This window comes from Varroa destructor, unplaced genomic scaffold (genome assembly GCF_002443255.2).
Source record: "Varroa destructor unplaced genomic scaffold, Vdes_3.0 BEIS01000002.1, whole genome shotgun sequence".
Taxonomy (NCBI): domain Eukaryota; kingdom Metazoa; phylum Arthropoda; class Arachnida; order Mesostigmata; family Varroidae; genus Varroa; species Varroa destructor.
The window spans coordinates 8,410,586-8,432,342 of NW_019211455.1; the positions used below are offsets into that span (position 1 = coordinate 8,410,586).

General features: G+C 40.5%; 1 long non-coding RNA gene across 1 annotated transcript in view; it reads left to right on the plus strand.

Annotated features, from left to right (window-relative positions):
* The first annotated feature begins 3,455 nt into the window (after nucleotides 1-3,455).
* The window catches only part of LOC147757320 (uncharacterized), a 34,473-nt gene continuing 16,171 nt past the window's right edge, over nucleotides 3,456-21,757 (plus strand). Inside the window, exon 1 of the long non-coding RNA XR_015321955.1 lies at nucleotides 3,456-4,000. This is a non-coding gene — a long non-coding RNA (uncharacterized LOC147757320). The remainder of the gene's footprint in view (nucleotides 4,001-21,757) is intronic.

Here is a 21,757-nt window from a genome sequence, read left to right on the forward strand (position 1 = left end):
ACACTACAACGCAAAGCGAACAGTATTGCCGTTTGTCCTCATAGTAATGATGGGACGAAGCTGGCTCCTGACAACCATTATCGGATAAAGAACTTTGAGGGTTGCAGAAATAGACTCACTTGATCGGTTAGTATCATTCCTACTCCGTCGATGTGAGAAGACGCGATAGCAACTAAAGGTTCGTTGTTAGAGCAGAAGGGGCTTAAGGTCATTTAAACTTTGCTTTGCCTCTCCTCCTTTTCAAAAGCTTGGCACAGATCAGATGATAAAGTTCGCGTAACATATAATATTGCGCCGAGTGCGTTAATAAAGTCAAGTGATCCCCACGCCCTTTAGTGGGTGGCAGTCCCCCTTAAGTATGGGGCTGACAGGGCGATTCTGCTAGTGCTTTTGTCCAAAACGGTTCAATCGCCAGGTGTATACGCTTACCTGCTAGAAAGGATATTGTCGAACAGATATAAGAAGCAATTGTGAGTCATTTCGAGTTAAAAAATATCCCCGAAAATACTAAGCAATTGGCATCAGACCAATTTCGATTTCGGAGATCGAAACGGTCGCCAGTACACAGCCAAATTTCGAAGTAATAAAGGACGTACAACTAAATCTATAGATAAACAAAAAAAATTAATTCATCTTTTTTTTTCTTATATGCTCTACTTATAAATGGACAGTGTGATCCATAGCGGATTCAAATACGAACATACGGATATCCTAACAACCCAGCTTAGCGTTTTATTGTGCTCTATCTGTACAAAAAATGTACATCCGCTCAAATTTAATCTGGCAGGCGCTTGAAATAAACGTGCGCGTGACTCAAATTGGCTAGACGAGCCTGCGATTTAGCACCTAATTGAATCGGGTCTAAAGCATGAGGTTGCAACATATGACTAATGATAAGTTGTTTGCACTCTTCGCTAGAAGTTCGCAATGGAACATGAATTTCTAGTTTAAAGTACCATAAATAGTCATGTCAACTTGTAACAGGTCAGTTTTTTCGAAAGTATGATGCCATAGACCATTTTTGTGTTTACCAAAGAGCAGAGACACGGAGAAGCTAGCAAGTCAGCGCGCGGTGTCAAGACGCATAATTTACAGTAACATAATTGTCTATTATCGATAATCGTAGTCAAGATAAAATTAGGAGAATACGTACTATATTACACAGACACTCTCACCAACTACCATTTGCAGCGTCATCACACAATGACCATTCAACTTTATCCGAACGATACTTTTCGGCGTAATGTATGAAACCTGTCTGCTCAGACAGGGAACGTCACGACAAAAATCCAATATTTTTATTGCCAACTTCCGGCGGGGGGCGACGGGAAACGTGGCTAGGGGTAAAGGCAGGGATGGTTGAATCTGGCGGATTTTTGTCCCACAAGAGGTTCGCGATCATGCTACGCGATCACCGGCCTAGCAGGCTTTACTTCTATGATACTGGCAAACGGGACAGCTGCCGTTAGGTGAGAATTCTATCTAACTTCTGTGTTTGGGTAGGACCCGACTCCATGGCTGGTTGCTTTCTTCGTATGTCGCTCAATGTATTCAGTCAATACATTGGTTCCCTGACGTTGAGAAGTTGGTTAAAGTCGAAGTGAATGGAGGGCGGCAAGATTTTTTTCCATATCTCTCTTTGACTGCTATTTACTTTCCACTATGGATGTAGTCAAAGTAACAACACCTACTGCATAGCAGAGGTGTGTAGAAAAGGTGGAGCTTTAGTTAGGTTTGATCGACGCCGGAAGCTGCTCCGGCGGATGCTCCTGTCCTTATGAGTTTTTTTTCCTCGCCGCAGGACTCCGGCCGGGGGTTCATGGGGACGATAACAACAACGACCAGAAGTTGGCCGAGTCACCAGTAGTCAGTAATGTCAAACCTTCAAACCCCTCGATACCTTTCCCTATGCGCGCTTTTGGGATGCGATAGATATGAAAATTCGACAGTAGTATGGCTACAAAGCTAGTACTGTGAGCGAGCTCTGATGAACAGATGGGCGAGTCGTGTCGTTAAGTTGAGATGAAAAAGGAATTCTACTACAGTCATAAACCATCATCATCATCAGCGCTAAATATCTCCGCATTCCTTCGATCTATGTTACATATACCGACAGTTAAAAAAAAAAAAGCAAAAATGTTTCTTTTCACATTGCTATAACCTCGTAACAGCTCAGGTTATGCGATTAACCAAAAAAAAAAAAAAAAAAAATGGAACAGTATAAGTTATCACGAGAACAAAGAATAGTATACAGTCTGCTCTATATAATATATTTACACGTACCGTATACGAAACATGAAGCCACACAGACATTACGTCGAATCCAATATCATCGGAAGAAAATTAAAATTAAGTTACAATCCATAGCTATAGACGCAGTGCCATGGGGCATCGACCTCTTGGGTATTGTAGGAGTATATTCCAGCGCTGTACGGAATACACGAGCTAGATTATATTGGTATTTTTCTCGGCAAAGAATGAATATCATTGTATGACTGACCTTCTTTACGCACCATACGTGGCTCGATTCACATATGATAGCTTGGCGCTATGTAATATTGAATAATATATTACCGAACAATGGTGTAATAACTCAGGCGTTTAACAAGCTCGCGCTTTCGTTGCAGACGGCAACACTTGCGTTAGTTAGAAAGACGTCGAACGAGTCACGATGATCATAATAGACAATGAATCCAACATAGTGAAACCTTCTAAACGCGCCCCAACACAAAGGACACCCGCTCAGAAGATCAGGCCTGCGCTGCTTGAACATCTAAATATCTATTCAACATATTCGTGGCCATCTGGTAATATTAGTGTTATGCATATGACCAATGTTGAAGCGTAACCAAAACGTCTTCCTTTAGTATTATTATAGTAGTAGGTATTTTTTGCCAATGCCATATTTAAAGTTTATGCCATGGCAAAAAAAGTTCGCCAACAGAAAAATTACTCAATATGTGCAATTGATTATATGAGGTGACAAGTTTGCATCAAATGTGTGACTCACTTTAAAGGGCTACCCATCACACTATAACCGATTCCTCACCGAGTCTGATGTCTCGTTTTTCGTCCTTTGCCAGCTTCCGTTTCTCGTGCCGTGGAATAGGTAAATCGTCCAGTGACCATTAGGTAGCAGTGTGGATAAAGGCTTGAGAATCGGCAGGGCAGGACAGGGAAAATGTATGAAATAAAGGGAGAATGAGTCGTTAGCCACATTAGTAAACAATGTATGGCTACTACGGGTTGTGGCAGCCGCGAGTGTTAATGGCTCTCCAAGATGTTGCCTGCCTTAAAAGCTAAGGGAAAAAAGAATACATCCGGCATCGTCGCCTAAATCGTCATCTGTCCCATATCTACCCCATTCTTTTGCCATAAATTTTCCTCCTGTGAGGAGCTTCTCTATCCTTCAGCCGTCACTAATCCAGAAGCAGGTGTTTGATTTTACAGGTACCAACTAGGTGCTACATATTATAGCTCAAGTCATCGCTGTTGCAAAAAGCACAATGAAAAGGAGAAGAATACATAAACGTCGCACGGGGCACTGAGGCGGCCAGAGAAAAAACGAGCACCAATGAAAGTATAGAGCTGGCGCACATACGTGCGGGATGGCGGTCTGTTCGCCTTCGTTCCCACTGGATGTGTTTATAAATTTAAATCATCTCTTCGAAGGACTACACCTACAAAGGCTCTGGACGCCTGCATCCACTAGTGGGTAAAGTGATCGTTGCTTTTGCCCTTTGGTGTCGATGAGGGAATTGCTGTTCCAAGTTATATGAAAGAGTACGCAGGCGAGATTAATGGTTCCAACTAATGTTAATGATTCGCTCACTTTTGTATCAATTGCGCGATGACTTCAAGCTGCTCTTTATGCTGCTGCTGCTGCTGCTGCTGCTGTCGAGATAGTTGCTTTTGCAGTTCGGTCGGCCGTGACTTCGTAACTCACCAATTAGAATCAACTTTTACTACTCCGTTGGCAATAGCTAAACGGATGGACCGGGTGAGTTCAAGTGACGTCAGCTTTTATATTATATTAACTAATGGTCTTAGAGGTAATTGGTGGTACTAGAAATGCCTGAGTTATTCGTTGATGGATGAGACCCACATCAATATCTTAGCTAGCGGATGCTAGTGGTTCATTTGTCGCAACACGATCGAGATAGTTACATAGAAAATAGATAATATTATAAACAATCTTATACAATTGACAAATTTAGAAATTGATTAAAACTTCAATCAGCCCTATCGCCTCCAATACGAATCAAATATAAATGTCTCTTGTGTCCGGTTGCGGCAAGCAAAACCGCTCCATTGTATCATACAGATACGTTTCCTTCTCCCAGCCTCTCCATGGCGTAGGAAAATTTGCATGGTTAGTCTATTTCGTACGAGTTTATTATCTATGTATATATCATCTGCTTTGGTATGCAGTAAAACAATGTATGACAACAATACATATCTATAATTACTAAAGCATAGCTAATTATTATAAAGTATTCTACGGCAATGGCAAATTCAAAAATGAAGAATAGCCCAAGCCACACGGAAATATATACTCGTCCTATGTCACGCCTCTTACATGTTACTAACCCTTATTTGGCTCCATAATACTACTAATAAAACATTAGTAGAAAAACATTGCAGCAACGTTAGCAGGGCGAAGAAGCGAAACTACGTGGTTGTTATACTTTTTTTTTTGTTCGACACGGGTATCCATACGTCCTCGGGGACCTCCCTTTCCGGCGAGGACATGAGCTTATCAGCTTCGTGACTCGCGACAGGGTGTGACAGAATTCAGATTAGGCCGCTTCTTTCTACATCGTTGGTTCTTTGGCTTTAACTGCCAAAGAACGAGTTCGACACGTATCCTCCGCTTTGGATCGAAAAGCGTCACGCCAGCTAAGGCCAGATATTGAGCCTTGGTTGTCCGTTGCAGTCAACCTCGTTGTAGGCAACAAATTCACAAACGAAAAGCCAACTTTACTGTATTACCCTGGAAGCATGACAGAGCACTGGACTCACCGATGTGGCAAAGTCGGGGTAGGGTGCACGGGTAGGGACCGCATTGTCTCGACAATGTAGTCGGTTTTCTCGTTTGACTCATCAGCAATTTCATTCTCCTTCGTCCATCTTTTTATTTTGCCCCTCGGCCGAAGAAGAGCAGATTGCCCAGCTGCCCGTTCATATTGGCAGATAGCTCTCCACCAAACAAACACAATAACCACATATCCAGAGTGTGAAATCCTTATAAAACCTAACAACTTAACAGGCTGTATAGACAACTTTATTAAATAGGATGAATAACTGCGCCTGAATCATTGATATCTCTAATCAATACATGTCATACGATGAAGGCTGTGATGTCTTCTATGCCATATTTTTCTTCTGTAAATAAAAATATATCAGTCCTTTATGACAATTAAAAGTACGAAGAAAAGGATAAAGTTGCTAGAAATTGACCCTGCGTAAAAGGTCTGAGAATGGCTCGTGTTTTTATCTTATAATGCATTTCTAAAACAAAATCGCATACCCTAGTATGCGATTAGGAGTAAGATCCTATGCGATAGTAAGTAGGGTTTGTACTAACTTAGCGTTAAAGTAAAATGGCAGCATTAAATGCGAAGTGTTCAAATATTTCGAGAAACGAAATTCACACAGTTAGGCCATATGAGAGCTTCGCGTTGTGGCGCGATATAGACCTTAATTCTGTGAGTGATCATTTTTTTTTTTCAGTTTTATTTAGACAGAGTGAGCCTCCGACGTTCGAAAGTGTCGTCTATCAAATTGACACATAATATATCAATTGAAATAATATATATACATATATAGTATAATATATTATTTATATATATATATATATATTATACTTTTCTTAAGCAGCAGGATAAAACTTTGCTTCTTCGACTACAACAATCGGATAAAACTGTTCAGTTTCTGATTCTGGCTACAACATATAAATCTATATAATTCAAGTTATTTAAAAACTATAGGATTGGTAATAACATTAACAGTATAGGACGTCACGCCTTGACGTAGACTCATCGGGCGTAATAGCTTAAATGTCATTTTGATATTACGCCATGGCAAAAAGGCTGCATACGGGAGGTAACCGAGGCAATCGATACAATTTAAGGCGATCCAATATGCATAGAAAAGTTTTCCGGAAGTGTGTAAGGCAAATGCTTTGACGTACGCGGGCGTCAGCAATCCAAGGCAGTAAGACTTAATTCAATCTTTCCTCTGTCATTGAAGCAAGCTATTTATTAGTTGCTTTTACCTAACAGTAGTACTGTAACTTATAAGCTTCATGATTCAAACATAACTTTCATCACATCGAACTTCCTATAAGGTCCTATTACTCTATAGTGTGTCATGGGACACATCGTAGGATAAAATAATTTTCATGTAACTTAGCAAAGCACAGCATATAACTCTAGAACATAAACCAAATAAAAATATAGATAAAAACATACATCTAGTCATAACTAATAGTAAAATACATAAAAATAAGAGTAGGCAGCAAATTTTAAAATATAACTAGTCAGTGAAGAATTGCATGTATAGCTATTGGATTGGAATCTCAGCTTAATAGAGAAGTTAAAAAGCAAATTTCATATTGAAGAAAAAAAAGCGTTTTATGTCCTATTTCAGAGTGAGATAGCTCTAAGTTGATAATGGAATTGAAAGAGACTATTTAAAAAACCCTCAATGATTTCAAAAGACATCTCACTGTGCTACACGATCGCCAAGAGAGAAAACCAAGATATTAAGCTGTGCCTAAGTTTTTTAAATGATTCGATCTCGTTAGCAGTACTGATCGACGTGTAACGTGGCTTCGCTTCCTTGTAAAGGTCACCACATGATCATCAAACCTTTTAGCCCAGCATATCTTGATTGCAGGGCTTTCTTACCAAAGAAATCAGACATCTATGCAGTCGCTTGATATCAGCAACCAAAAACCCTATAGTGTGATATTCGCGAGATGCCGTGGTAGTTTCAGCTGCACTAGCCACCTATAATAAACCCAGCCATTTGTATAAGCAACGAAGTATTAGAAGAATGCTCTGGTTTCATATACTAGGTCGCGTGTCCGTGTAGTGATGTTATAATTATTGTTATTACAATTAACCTTTTAGTTTACATCGTTAGGTGTACGATGCCTTGCTTTTAAATCAGCCTGTGTATATCGAGTATTATCAGGCTCAGATATAATTCTGCAGCAACTCTGTTCCACAAAGAAATGCAAGCTTCGAATGGCATTACTTTAGTAGTTAGCCATTTGCACGAGTCTCACATCGTTTGTGCTTGTATCGTTGCGCAGGTAAAGAATTTGTCATAAAAAGAACAATATATAGTCGGGGCACGTTTTTGTTTCTAGTCGGAGAACGATGTTGTCGAACGATTACTAATATAATCCATATTTGAGCTAAATTTTCGTTTTAATGTATGATTTATCTATGAATTGTATCGGCTGCCATATAAATGAAATATCTCATATCTATCTAAATCAGCATTTACAGAGAGCAGAAATGCACCACAAAAGTCAACAGCGCCACGAGCAGCGACCCAATGCCTTCGATTACGGCTGCCTTCCGCTTGCATAAATAACCCTACTGAAGTCGTCTAGAGATACCTGAACAGTTTTTAGGCTGGGAGCAAGTTACTCAAATATCTCGTTGAGGCGAGGCGTTCTATCTAGCAGAAGATAACATTCGATGCATCGGGTTAAAGTGTTCTTTTTTCTCACATATGGCACTAATTGCATCTAATGATTTTGGTATCTACACTTATACCGCATTTTTATTATCCATTAATTGGGACCATTCACTTCAGATGTCATCCTGGAAAGGAAAAGTGCTCCCACTCAATATATTCGTAAATGCATATTGTGACATCCTTATTTAGCGGCGCTCTCAGCTCCTGATTTTTCTACAGTTACGACGTCTCTTCGTTTTATCGCGTTAATGTACAGGAGTAAACATGACTTTTTAAAAGGAGTAGTAAATTGTTTCGGCAAAAGCGGAACGGAAGCTGTACCATGGCTACGAAGCATTTTTCATAAAAATATTGCACATAAATGCGCCGAGCAAGTGCACCACAAAGAAACGTAAGATGTAAGTCGATAGGTACGCTGTTTGTTTGAACTTATCTTCGCAGGCATCCTACTTAAGACCTGGCTCGCTAATTTAACGCTGCCTCTTCAGGACAAATCATGTCGATTTGGACGCGTTTTCTATCCAGTGTGTCACTCTGCGGCGGTTTAGCATGCCTTTATAGTTACACTATCCTTGGTCAGTAGAAAGTTCGTACATTGCCTCCTGAGAACTCGTAAAAAACCTGGTAATATCCCAACTGTCCTAAGAAAGACGTCCTAGGTTGCCGAATCTACCAGTTCGTGACCCACCCTTGAGCTTTCCAATTATTTTTTCGGCGTTTGCTGAAATCATGAACACATGACAAGTTCAATTATCTCGCCAAACGTTGTATAACTAAGTAGCCACTCAATAGTGCGCTGGACGCCAGAACAATAAAAAAAATTAACACCGGATAAGTCACAATTTAGAATAAATTTTTCTTAGCTACTGAGCAGGCTGAACAGGAACGGTGCTCTCCGCGAGAAACGAAGCCTGCCAATGCCGTGATAAATCCTCGGTATGAAATTAAACAACTGTGATATCTACGTTCAAATCAAACAATGACCATGAATTAAATTAATATGGTTAACAGTAATTAGATTAACTTTTCATTAGAAACTATAATTTTGTAATTTACCAAAATAGAACAGTAAAAAACGTGACGTCAAAATCGTGACCATACTTTACCTATGAAGCTTGTGTCCGCTCTACGCCTAACAGCCTTACGCAAATATAATGCTAATGGATCTGAATGAAAAATGTTATTCGATGTATATGCTCGTATACCATGTATATAGTTAATATGACAAATGTAAAATGATAATATATATACATATTGAGTTGATAAATCTCTTTAAACTGCGTCAAGTTGAAGTTAACGGTTTGAAAGCCAATATTTAGCATTAGCGGGTCTGCTCAAATTGTTAAGATGACTTCTTCCAGATTGAATTTAAAGAGCTTTGAGAGATTAGTGATTTTTTTTTTTTTTTTTTCAAAAATTGGCCATATTTTACAATGTATTACTAAATGTATATCAATACCACCCAAGTCCATAAAAAAGTGTGTGTTGTCTGTGGCCGAGATGCGTGATCAGGAGCAAAAGCTCAAACATGATTCTGTTTCTTTCGCTTCGAGAATTTCGGTGTGAAAGATACTCCTCACAGCGGCCAAAAAGTTGATAAGGCTATTGCGAAGGTTGAGTAGGACCAACACATGAGTTGTCATAATATTGCCGAGAAACTAATCATCAATAATTGAACAGTCTTGAATCGTTAGAAGAAAGCTGGCTACAAAAGAAGGGTTCGATGTTAGCCGCCAAATGAATTGACGCACACCAATCCGTTCCATTGTATTTCCATCTGTGAAGTTTCATAGATGCGCAACGAGATCGAGCTTCCTTTAAAGTGATTGATCACGGATGACTAAACAAGTGATAATATTCAACAATAGTGTGTAAATAATAAAATATAGTAGTGGCAAAGCTCAAAAGCCAAACAAGGTGATACTTTGCCCTCGGTGGAACATGAAGGGAATCGTGCATTATGAGCAGCTGCCGCCTGGTAAAACGATTTATCCGAATTTCTACTGTTGGCAAGTAATAAAATTGGGAAAGTCGGTCAGAACTAGTAAACAGGAAAGACATCGTATAAACAATGCCAAGTTGGATACGTTTCTAACTACCTGGCAAAAGGTGAGAAAACTTAGAAAATGTTAATGCATCCTTCCTTGCATTAGCAGACTGTAATTTACTGTGGTCGATGCTAAACTCTTTCAATGGTGTGGACTCAGATTCAATGGAGGGTTTCAATGAAAAAATCCCCTGTGAAAATTTTCGCTAAGAAATTCTACAGAAGTTCTATAGAGATGGAGTTATGGTTTTACAAAAAAAAAAAATGGCAGACGGTCATTCATAAAAACGACACATATATTCTTAGTGTGATGACATGTTCACAATTTTCGTTCTTGGTTCCAGCAGACAAAGTATGCAGTAGACCTGCATTGCTATGTTTCCGTCTACTTGCAACCAATATTGCAATAAAAGGCTTTTTTAAAATGGCTACCAATACGCAGCAGCGGTAGCACAGAAAGTCACTTGAGTTGTCTGTCTCAGACGCTGGTTGTTCAATAGGTTTTTGCTTAGAACGGGGCTGTTTCCCATCGACGACAGACACAAGCTACAAACGATGTCAGTTGTCGTTTTCTTCCTGGTTATCGTACTAAAGTTCAAAAGGGGGTCGCCAGTTCGCTATTACTGCTCTGCAGTGGTTTCAAATCTAGAGACCTTTTTGTCTAGTGGGCTATAAATATTCAAACACGTAAAGCAACTCAGCTGACTCCCCGCAAAGTACCAACGGCTGTCTAGCCGGGAACCGTACCGTTTGGACAGAGTTGCATCCCAAAGCCAGTGCCTGTTGTTTTGTGCTCGCCTCCCTATCTTAATCATACCAATGGATTTTTAAAATAGGACGTGCACTCAAGCAACAAATATAACGTCCAGCGAACGTCAGAAGCAGATCCGATTATTGGACCGATTGCGTTGAAGCGTATTATTGGTTTAGTATCAGAGAAAATTATTGTAAGTAATTACAGTCATTAGCAAATAACAATATCGTAGTTAGTATCTACTTATTATAAGCACAAACAGTCTATTTTACAGCCAATGGTAAATTATCAGGATTCTCTCGTATTCGAACAGTAAGGCTAACATGAATAAGAACACGTGGAAAACACTGCATATAGGAAAAAAGACGAATGGATCTATAGCCTTTATTAAGGCACCTGGCTTTCAAGGGACAAAGACCTGACCAGCCCTATAAAAAGTGTGGATATCAGTTCTTATATAGATGTATTAAAAAAAAAAACACTATCATACCGATATGCAAGCATCCGCGATACGTGTAACTACATTTCGTTGTACCAATTCTTTCTCTGTTGTCCGGTAACTACTGCCATCGGAGCTATGTACGTTGGACTCTTGCAGATTTTTTCTCCATAATCAGGACGCTGAAAGTGGAGACTGACGTTGCCTGACACACCGGGGGAAACTTTAGGGTTTGGGTAGCTGGGCTCATCACCGTATGTGATGGTCGTTATGGTGGTCAGCTATTCCCTATTTGTTTCTCAACTTATGAAAAAGCACCGGATGCCATACAGAGACTGGTAATAAATATCTAGATGGAAAAGAGGACTACAAACAAGCGAAGCCCAGTTCGCAGAGTGCCAGATGGCGCCTGGCTACCGAAGGCAGATTGCTCGTATGCACCGACGTCAGTTAGGACATTATGCCGAAACCCAGCCAAAGGCTAGAGCCCAAGTCAAATATAGGATGGTAGGATAGAACTAAGAAGAGCAGCACTATGTACCGAAAAACAAAGATAGCACAAGAGATAAGGGAAGAAAACGTTCCTAGTCGAGTACTGAAAAGAGAAGCATGTCATTATAGAGACGAATCTGACCACGAAAAGAATCACGGCGTCATCCCGACGGCCGTTATGACGATGATGGCGGCACCGTTGCGACACAGCTACCATTTGTCAACTCAAATGGTCATAGGTACTGCGTTTCCTAATGGCTCTCATCTTCAACAGCCGGACTGTTATCCACACATCACTTACAGCAAAGCAATCGAAAATCTTAGATTCCAACTCCATACCTTCTGGATTGTCAATCCATGATATCTCTGTATTTCTGAATAAAAAAACAAAGTTAAATTTCAATGTTTTTGCTTCCCCCCCCCCCCCCCAGGAACTCTAAGTGACTCTTAACCAAGCCCACCACTCTTGTGCGTCTACGTTCTACCTGGGTTGTGTCCATTCGTGTGAAGATTGCTCTTCGAGGGGCTTTGATAATATCGGAACGGCTTCTAACTACATCGATTACGTTAACGACACGAATACATCTCACCGTTTTCTCTTACGCCATGTGAGCGGTGGCAATAGTTACACGTCAGTGAGTTTCAGCTGTTGGATTAACGGGATGAACTGGAATACCGGAAAACAAACCTCCATAAAATATTCCAGTGGCTTTGGCCATCTCAGCTCGCATAAAGAAAATATGCTGAACGTTTAGTCGGTATAATTATAATTTTGTTCTCCTTTGATAATATATTCGCTAAAACATAAATTGAGTTCACACCGAGCTGCAGGGAGAAAAGTTCTCTCTGAATGAAATTTTTTTCAAGGTAATCTCTGCTTGTATTTGCAAGCACGCAGTAAATATCTCAGCTCTATTTATTATAGAAACTAAAACATTTTTTTTCTTATATTAGTTTAAAATATTCACCGCAAGTTCAGTTGTCAAAGAAATGAAAAAGCACTACAAAATTATACCTCGTTTAATTTATTTCGCCCTGAAGAGCCATGGAGCGTCTAATAGGATAAACTTTCTGCAGCGGTTCCTTGGATCCCTCGTTAGCAGGTTTATCTGGGTCTGCTAACACGGTTCTGAGTCTCATTAACCATACGCCACGGGCATAATCAGCACACAGAAAACGAGCAGAGCGAAAATCGATCCTGACTTCTATAATGCAAGGATTTTAAATCATCGAGCCTTAAAAGAGCCAAACAGAAGGAACTGGCAAATAGACACACGTTTTGCCAAACATGGCTTATATTACATCACATAAGGAGCAACGGGTTTTCATTTGTTAGAAGCTATGTGTACCATTCAGCGTTATGCCTTGCAGAACCAGCGTCGCGTAATCCCTTCGATCAGCCACACCAATCTTTTAAATCGAAATTTTAAATTTCAATCCGTAATAAGTTCATGCAATGCGATTGCATTTTTTGTACACATACTGCACGTAATGATCTATCGATCTGATATCTCATTACGCTGACAGTCTGCCTTATTGCGGGCCCTCCTCGATCTCAGACTTCGATGTGTTGGATTCTGCTGACTACATTTTACAATGAAAAGAAACACTGCTTCATAAATCGATAGGGAATTTTAGCAGATATTAAGAATCACCACGAGTATAGATATTTATATGTAATACTGAACGACTACTACCATAAAGAGAAGGACAGTTATTTAGCCTGTTTTTTTGATGCAGGCGTCGCGAAGTCTGTCATCTGTGAGCTCGTTCATGAGAATAATTGTTGAGCATTGAGTGTTAAATTCCAATTAGCATCACTTGCCCCTGATGCTTTTTTGTTCTCTTTCGCTTTCATTTAATACAACGGTCACAACGATATGAAGCCGCAATCTGGGTTGGACGGCAATCAGCCACAAGATACCTACATACGGTTAAAAGTAAGGAATGGTGTAAGTGATACGTGACCTGAGTATGGTATCCACATATGGTTTAGCAGAGGCGTTCTTGATATCACCATTCATTCAGACGAGCTGTCAGGCCTCGCATAACGAAGCGACACCTAATTACATCTTTCGTTCTATTTTACACTTACGCATTAAACAGTTAACGGCGCCCATCGCCGTAGTAACATTTTTCTATTTACTGCTATATAACTAACTTGAAACGTTTGCTTTTATAATCGATAACAGAATCTATTGCCTGTTTCGAATTTTAAGCTCGCTTATAGCGATGCTGAACAGTGATAACATTATAAACGATAGAACGTTCCTGTTACATGGCTATGTCCTGTACCCGGGTAAACACATTAGGTCACATCATAAGAAACGGAGCACACGGGTCATGGCGTGCACACATCTTATCCGTACGGTGTTAGGTGAAGTAGCCGACCTATATCAGAGACTTCGTATACTACTAGACACGTCCTAAATAGCAGTCTGGTTTTTATAAGAAGGTTTCGATTCTGTGATTGCATCGTTCCATAGAATTGTTTCTCATTACTGCCTTCAACTCGAACAATCATACGCATCCAGGTGAACAACTACAATACAGGCTTTCGAATAGGAATAAACACAAACGTTGCACGTCGAACACTGCGCCTTGTGCCCGAGCAACGCTACTATTCGATACCTAAGCATACTTAGCCTGAGAGAGTCTAATCCCTACTGGCAGGACATGAGTTAGATTCTAACAACAAGTTCAAATAGCTCCAGGATCGGACACATTAACGACGACAAACACAGCATTGCCAGGAAGCCGGGTAGCAACATGGGGCCGTTGTTGCATTCGAAATGTTTCAATCAGCAATTCATTTGACAACTTGCGTATCATTATCCTGGGTCGGTCCTATTCGTCCTATCGTATTGGGCGCCCTAGCTAGTCAGAACGAATGTTGCCTGCGGCTAAAACGACGAACATCCATTAGTTTATTCGTCAGGTCGCTCGATGGCAGATAATCTTTTTTTCTAGTGCTGATTCACCCAATACTCGCCCGGGTGGGCTTCTGCGCAAGCCATACGGAGAAAGAACATAATAGCGCTGATGTTGCTAATAAAGGACGACGAAGCGAAGCGGTACTGACAACACTATGTGATGTGGCGTCTGGGCTATTGTTGCCATAACGAATGTGACGACCGTTCTACAAGCAGTATTCTACTGCTTGTTGAACTAGACGGGCTAGGAATTCGAGTGGTTAGCAGGTTATTACCAATAAGACTACGTGGTATTGTAGAATATACTTATGGCTGGCTGGCTGGCTGTCTGTGGCGTTCTCCATTTAAACGCCATACGCTCGCTCGGTCGGTCGGGGATGCTGTCCTGCCTAAGATTAGGCTAGGGTGATTGCATTTTAGTGCGTTGAGTGGCACATTCCACCGCGCGATGGGACGGGCAAAAGTGAAGTGATGACGAGGTTAGATCAGCAACTTTCTGTCTGTCCTTTCTGGCGATTTTCCTCATAATAGTCGAATCGTTATCAATTATCTCTGAATCTAACTACCCTAACCTAAACCTGATCGAGTCGAACGTATTCGTGCCTATTTTACCTACTACGTCGTCTTGTTGGGAGAAAAAAAAAAAAAATATATATATATATATATATATATATATATATATATATAGTATAGACAAGAGACGTCGTTTAAGAAGAACAGGCACAGTCTTGCTTGATCCATTGTTTATTTCGCGCTAACATCACGACAGCTTTTCTTTAGGCATCTTCTAATATGACAACGCGAGCCCTATTGAAATGATCTTATTGAAAAGAGTGAGTCTACTTGATTGAAATGTACAGGAATAGACTTGCACACTCGATCGGTTATTGAAATGCACTTTTTCATACGGTCCGTCATTTGCCACTTATTGGCGCCATGCGGGACAAGGGATAGCGCGGTAGTGCAATGCGAGTCTAGACGGGCTGTTTAGAGTCCTTTAGCGCTCGTTCTCACGCGCATTGGACGTATGTTCTCACTTGGGCCAGCTTCCAACTCGAAACAACTCGGCCAGCGAGTAAAAGACTCCTCTGGGAGCATCAATGTCTACCTAACTGCGAAGCCACATTAGCTAGAGAAATGCACAAAATCCAGTCGACATTGGTGCCCTCGCCTATTTATATAACGAGGATAACAGATATAAAGTTGAAAAACTTCATAAACAGTTTTGGTCTTCCATAAGGTCTTGTAAAAATTGGTTGCTAATCCTCGGAAAGTTTAGCAGTATCCGCTGGTGGTACAATATCAAGTAATGAATGACAAACGATCTCCTATATTGGTGGGAACCAAGAGACCGCGCGGGCTCAGACGTTTTGAACATTACATTAAGGCATGTATGCTTCAAATGTTAAGTTTATTTAATGCCATAGGATAGGTCAAATCACTGCAGTTCGGACGATTCGTTTCGGTCGTAGAACCTTAAGAGCTTGAATCGTGAGATGTCATCGTCAGTCGTCGACGCGGCTTAGCTTTGTATCCCTTTGTTACCGTGACGTTTGGAATCATTAAGTTAAATTATTAAAGTGAGCTATTGGTCACCATAATTTCAAATCGTTATGGATTACTCAGTGTATTTTTGGTTATGTTCTGAAGAAGTTGACGTGTTAGTCCCGTTCGCGAGTGTTAAGTCTTACGTCTTTAGGTTTACGTTTACCATCTTTAGGTGGGACTTTAGCTAGCATTTTTAAACAGCGATACCCAATAAATTCACACGTTCCTTTTTTTTAGTCGTGGACTGCTATTTACGATTATACTCTGGGTAATTAAGCTCGTTCAAATAATTTCAGAAACTAGCAATGAAAAATCTGCGTAAATTGCCAATTAACATTGTTTGTCGCTGTGTTTAATGTATAAACATCTTGAGAAAGTTTCAATTAGAGTATTACCCGCAATGTACCAACTTCTTTCAGCAGCTGGATCAAGCGCAGCAAAAACGGAAGTGTGTTTTGTACCCTTAAGCAACATGTAAATCTAGGCACTTCAGGCGCTATTTAGCACTGGGCAATAAGCCTGTATATGTAGTAAGCTACGTAGGTAAGATACGTAACTAAACATCTAATAGATCTTCCACGCTTTACGCTCAATTCTCGCCGTCGTCGGCTTTACTGCCAAGGTAACAGCACTGCAATGTTTACAGAAGATATATACTAGTACAATTGTATGCATGAATCAACTTCCGTTCCAACTATTTCGCAATGATACAAACGAATGAGGAGTCAGGGAGCTTGAAATGCTGCAGAGACTTCAAGAACTCCTATAGCAATGCGACTCAGGGTTCTTGCCAGGCGCCAAACTTCGTCATATTCTGAGAGGCAATCATTTTGTTGCCAGTACCTTTTGCGTCACCAAACTGCACCTACATTGGCCTATTTCATACACTCGCCAGAGTTCCTTCTCCTTACTTGTTGTCCAAACACAAGCCCGTTGGTCCTCAGTATGTACCGAAGACTTGTAGTTTGCTTTTTCTTCATACCTTCTGCTGTTTGTAGGCCTTTCGGGCCGTTCAGGCCTACCAAGCAATCCATCTCTTTGAAAAATATATAATTTTATTTGATTCCTTTGGGATTAGGCTAAATTAACTAGCTCTATCTATGGAACTTTATCCGCCCCTTGGTTGTTATCCCTGCCTGACTCTCAGGGAGAAACGATCAAGTCAGAAAGCGTAACCAATCTCCCACGAATCAAAGTGGTTTCGTCCGCTGCTGCTGTTGGCTGGACACAGATGAACTTCTGAGGTTGGCCTCGATCGAGTTCAGCTCCGCGTGAGTTCTATTTCAGAGTTCAGGTGTGACACATGTATTCTTTTTTGAAATAACCGTGACTCAAATGATGCAACGAACCCTGACGTCACTGTATTATTTCATTATGTAGTGCTATATTTTTACTATAGTGCAGAATCGTGTTTTTTGTCTCGGTGCAACAGAAAAAATACGATGAACCTTTTAACTGGTCTGTTTACCACCACGCAAGATTTAATCAGGAAAATCCAATTACAATTAACTATTGAGTCAACATTGAATATTTTTATATTCAATAGAATATCTTCTAATTTACTGTTTACAGATACTAACGAAGGTGTACATCCTGGGATTTATGTAGATATATATATATACATAGATATATAAACAGTTAATGATGGATAAGATTGTTTCAAATGTATTCACATGTTTCACTCATACATAGCTGTACATATGCTTTAAGAATACAGACAAAACAGTAGCTTAACAATGAGTAGAGATAGCTATACGGAACAATTGGAAGACACGGTCGTAATGAACCATCCCAAATTAGTTTTACTACTTAATTTAACCGCTACATAAATCTAAACCGTAACACAACGTTTGTACATTTGGTGATCGCTGAGAGCAGTTCAGTAGAACGAGATTTCCTGTTACTTCTTGAACATACTCGACGATCTAAAGCCTTTCTGAGGTGTTTAGCCAGTAGAGAAAGGAAAACAGGAACAGATAACAGAATAGCTCTACATATGACAAACCCAGACATTGTAACTTCTTAATTATTGGAAGAACATAGCTTACACTCATGAGTGTTTCACTTTCCCAGTAAAACGAATGTAACAAATATTTAAATAAAATGCTGAGAAAACAGGGAATGAACAGAGAAGGGAAATGTAAAATAAAAGTATTCGTTGAAGATATCTCTGTTTAACAAAGGTTACAATTAGCTAACGCCACCACCGATAGTTAGCACTCTGTGGTAGATTAGAGTAAAAATCCAGGCGTTTCCATTGTCCTGACACAAAAGTAATATAGAGAAAAGGCGGCAAACACGACGCCTTTTTTCAGGAGGTTCGTTGAATAAATACTAGGCTTGCCGAAAGTCCTCCCAAGTTTTCAGTTCTCCGAGGTCTTTCAACCCTCATCACATCGCACAGGTCGTTTCAGAAGCTTTTACATAAAGGCAAAGCACTTTGGTTATGTAGTTGACTAAACCAGGAGAGCCGTTTGCTGATCTAGCCATGAGGCTTTCCAATGGAAGCACCCTGGCGACAGTTCCAAAAGCAATCAAAACTTATCCCAAGCCAGGCCTCATCAGAGCTTTGAGCTCCTTCTACCGCCGTGTCTGTGTGCCTGAATATGTGTGTGTGTGTGTGTGCTTGCGAAATGGTGGCGTGATTCCCTGTCCCTGTAATACTAGTAGTATACGCGGCAGTATCTGGAGAGGGAGCAAAACGTCGGCATTGTTTTTTCAGCCCTTCACCCAAGTCTATTTGTGGTCCGGCTGTTACGTGAGCGTGTTAGCGAATACGTAGTGACTCGCCGACTGCCCGCCGTAGCTCATTCGCAGTTGTCCATAGCAACTGCCGCACCAACCAATCGTCACTTCCCAACTAAAAACAGGCGAAGCCACGTCATCGACCATCCGAAGGTAGGCGGCTTGGCCCTGGATGGCTGCTTTACGACTGAGCTAATCCATTTCCTTGGGGTCAACGGCGGATCGACGCTGTGCAGCGCCGCTCCGCAACGACGGACATGCCAAACGAGTACCATATCTACGGGGAATGACAGTCACTATCGTACCGAGACCGATGCAATTCGTCGGTCGGCGAGCGCCAGTCAATGCCGGTGATTCTTCAAGAAAATTACGGAATCTGACGCTGCACCCCCGAGACGCACAACGAGCTGCTTCCTTGAGATTTGTGGGTATCTACCTGAAGTTGCAACTGCGGCAAAGTAAGATGCCAAGAACCTAAGCAGAGAAGAAAGCAAACAAAAAAAAATAGATGTATCTTATCTATTCCGAATAAATTTTCAGAAGCGGACACACACACACACGTGCGTTTACACATAGGGTGAGCTACACTCATTTCAATTTGTTTCAATACGCATCCGCAAATAAAAAGAAGATAAGGTTAGCGATAAGTATCCTCTGCATGTAGTTATTGTCTCTCTACCCATTGTCAGCTCATTGGCCTGACAATGGTCTAGAGATGGACAAAACACTTTTGTTGGGTTATTGAGAAACACCTTTATTGGTTTTTTTTCATGTATTTTTCGTTGCGTATAGATATGTGGTATGTATTTGCATTAAAGGACAAATTACAAAACTATGAAATTACTGGAACACAAACGATGGGAGTTGTAGTTCTGTCAGTATGACGAAGCATTGTCTTAGCCCTTACTTATATGAAACTCCTAAGTCATATGGAAGTTCTGTGATATCAAGGCTATGTTATCTTGGATATTACTATATCATATTTTATGATTCTATTTTCGAAGTTCTCATTTTGAACGGTTCCGCCATTGATCTTTTAGAATCACGACAAGGAATCGTTTCTTCGAAATTGCTCGAGATTTCCGAAACGAAGAAAATTCCATGAAAGTTACAGATAGAAGACGAGTACTGTAAGCTACACCTTTAACATGGTACGAAAACATTCATTTTCTCTTCGTAGCAGGGGCACTTCTAAGACTCCAGTACTAGGCTAGATCAAGAGCCCGCGTAAAGAAAAGATTGGAAACATCTCTGCCATGCGTATATACCTTGCCTCCTAAAGGAGCAGGCTTTTTCTGATATGACAGAAATTAAAAGGCACAACTATAAGCTTATAATTCTGTTATCATTATATGAGGTTGCAACGAACCCCTCGTTCTCACTTAATGGCTTGAGCTAAAAAGTGAACATTTTTATTAGAAAGATGATAGAAACTAGAGATATATAAAAAAAATAGCCCCAGGTAACTCCAAGAAGGTAAGGCACACATCTGGAAAATAGACAGGGGTAGTTTAGAAGGAGTGTTTTACCGAGCGGAGCAAAAACGGTCGAGTGGAAACAAGTCAACGGGCTCCAATATGCGCCAGTGCGTACATGATATTTTTGTCAGATCCTGTAAGAGATCTGTTCATTACATTATATTGGACAAAAACATGCGCATTAATAAAGAATTGTCAACAGGTTCATAAAGCCTCTGAACAGTTTGATGGTAAATTACTTTTTGTTATAGTCAGTGTACGGCTTCAATCGATTTGTACATTCACTGTTAATCTAAGAATCCGTTTTTGCTTAGAAGCGATATCTTGGGCGTTTTATCTTATGACTGAAAAAATCCGCATCAGCTAAATTAGACTTTAGTTTTATTCGTTATAATTCATTTTCAAAATATTAAGAGACTCTTTCTTATCAAAAATGTTATCTATGAAAGAGAAAATACCATTAACGATTCTGATCATTTTCGATAAGGATTTTAACTGTTGAATAACTAACTTATATTTCGCTGGTAACGCTGCTGTGTAAAACCAATAGACGTTGTTCTTTCCTGTTAAAAATAACTCACCAGAGTATGCGGTCGTACCAAGAAGGCTATGTGCCAAATGTCAAGCCAACTGGTTGGTCCAAGCCAATGCTTTAAAAGAACACTAATGTAATTTTCGATGTTTAGATTTATAAGAAAAAAAGTACTGTTCACCATAGGGATCGAACCTGCAACCTACCGCGTGTTACGGTGTGATAATCACTAATCCACGAAGGCTTCTGCGCGAGCGCTACAGGTTCACGAACCTTGGTTCGTCCGTGTGCTAGTCGGATAGCATAACTGCTACGTGACAAAAACACGAGGTTTTAGCCAATAGGTTCCTCCAAGAGAATGGAGACATCAAGCATACTTTTGATGTACTGAAAAATCTTTCACTCGTTAATAGCTTTTACATTTATGTGCAGAACCCTGCATGGCCGCCTATGTGATAACCACTGCAGTTTAGAAACAGTAACTAGATTTCGCAATAGTCAACCCGCCGCGTTGTTTTGAATTCAAAAAATGAGAAACACTTTTAAAGTTATTAGATGATATTTTTTAGACACTTGTACATTGTAATTCAACCACTTGGGTCGTGATGAGAATACGTTGTATGTGTAACATCATATTAATTTAAGCGATATCATAATTTTCACTTGCGACTACAGCTTCAACAACTATCAAGTCCGCTTCGACCCTATTTCTTCTGTGGTTCTATCCGCATCGGTACTTCTATCGATAGCATCTATGCAACTTAGTCACCAAAGCATTTTTTTCTCAAATATCGTATGCCTTTAGCGGTTCTGCTGGCTTGGATATTTCTGGTACGTGACGCTCGAAAAAGTTCGCCGCCAAAAACGGCAGCGTCCACGAGATAAATAGGAAAATGCCGGAAACAGACAGGCGAGAACCACCTAGCGACCCGGTCTGTTCCATGGCTAAAAGAAGGGAGCAAACGACAGGAACGTGCTCGCATTCGTTGCGAGATACGTTCAGCTGCCTCGATACCGACGGCTACAACAAGTTCTCATATCGTATCGATATCAGCCTTTATCGTTGATACAAA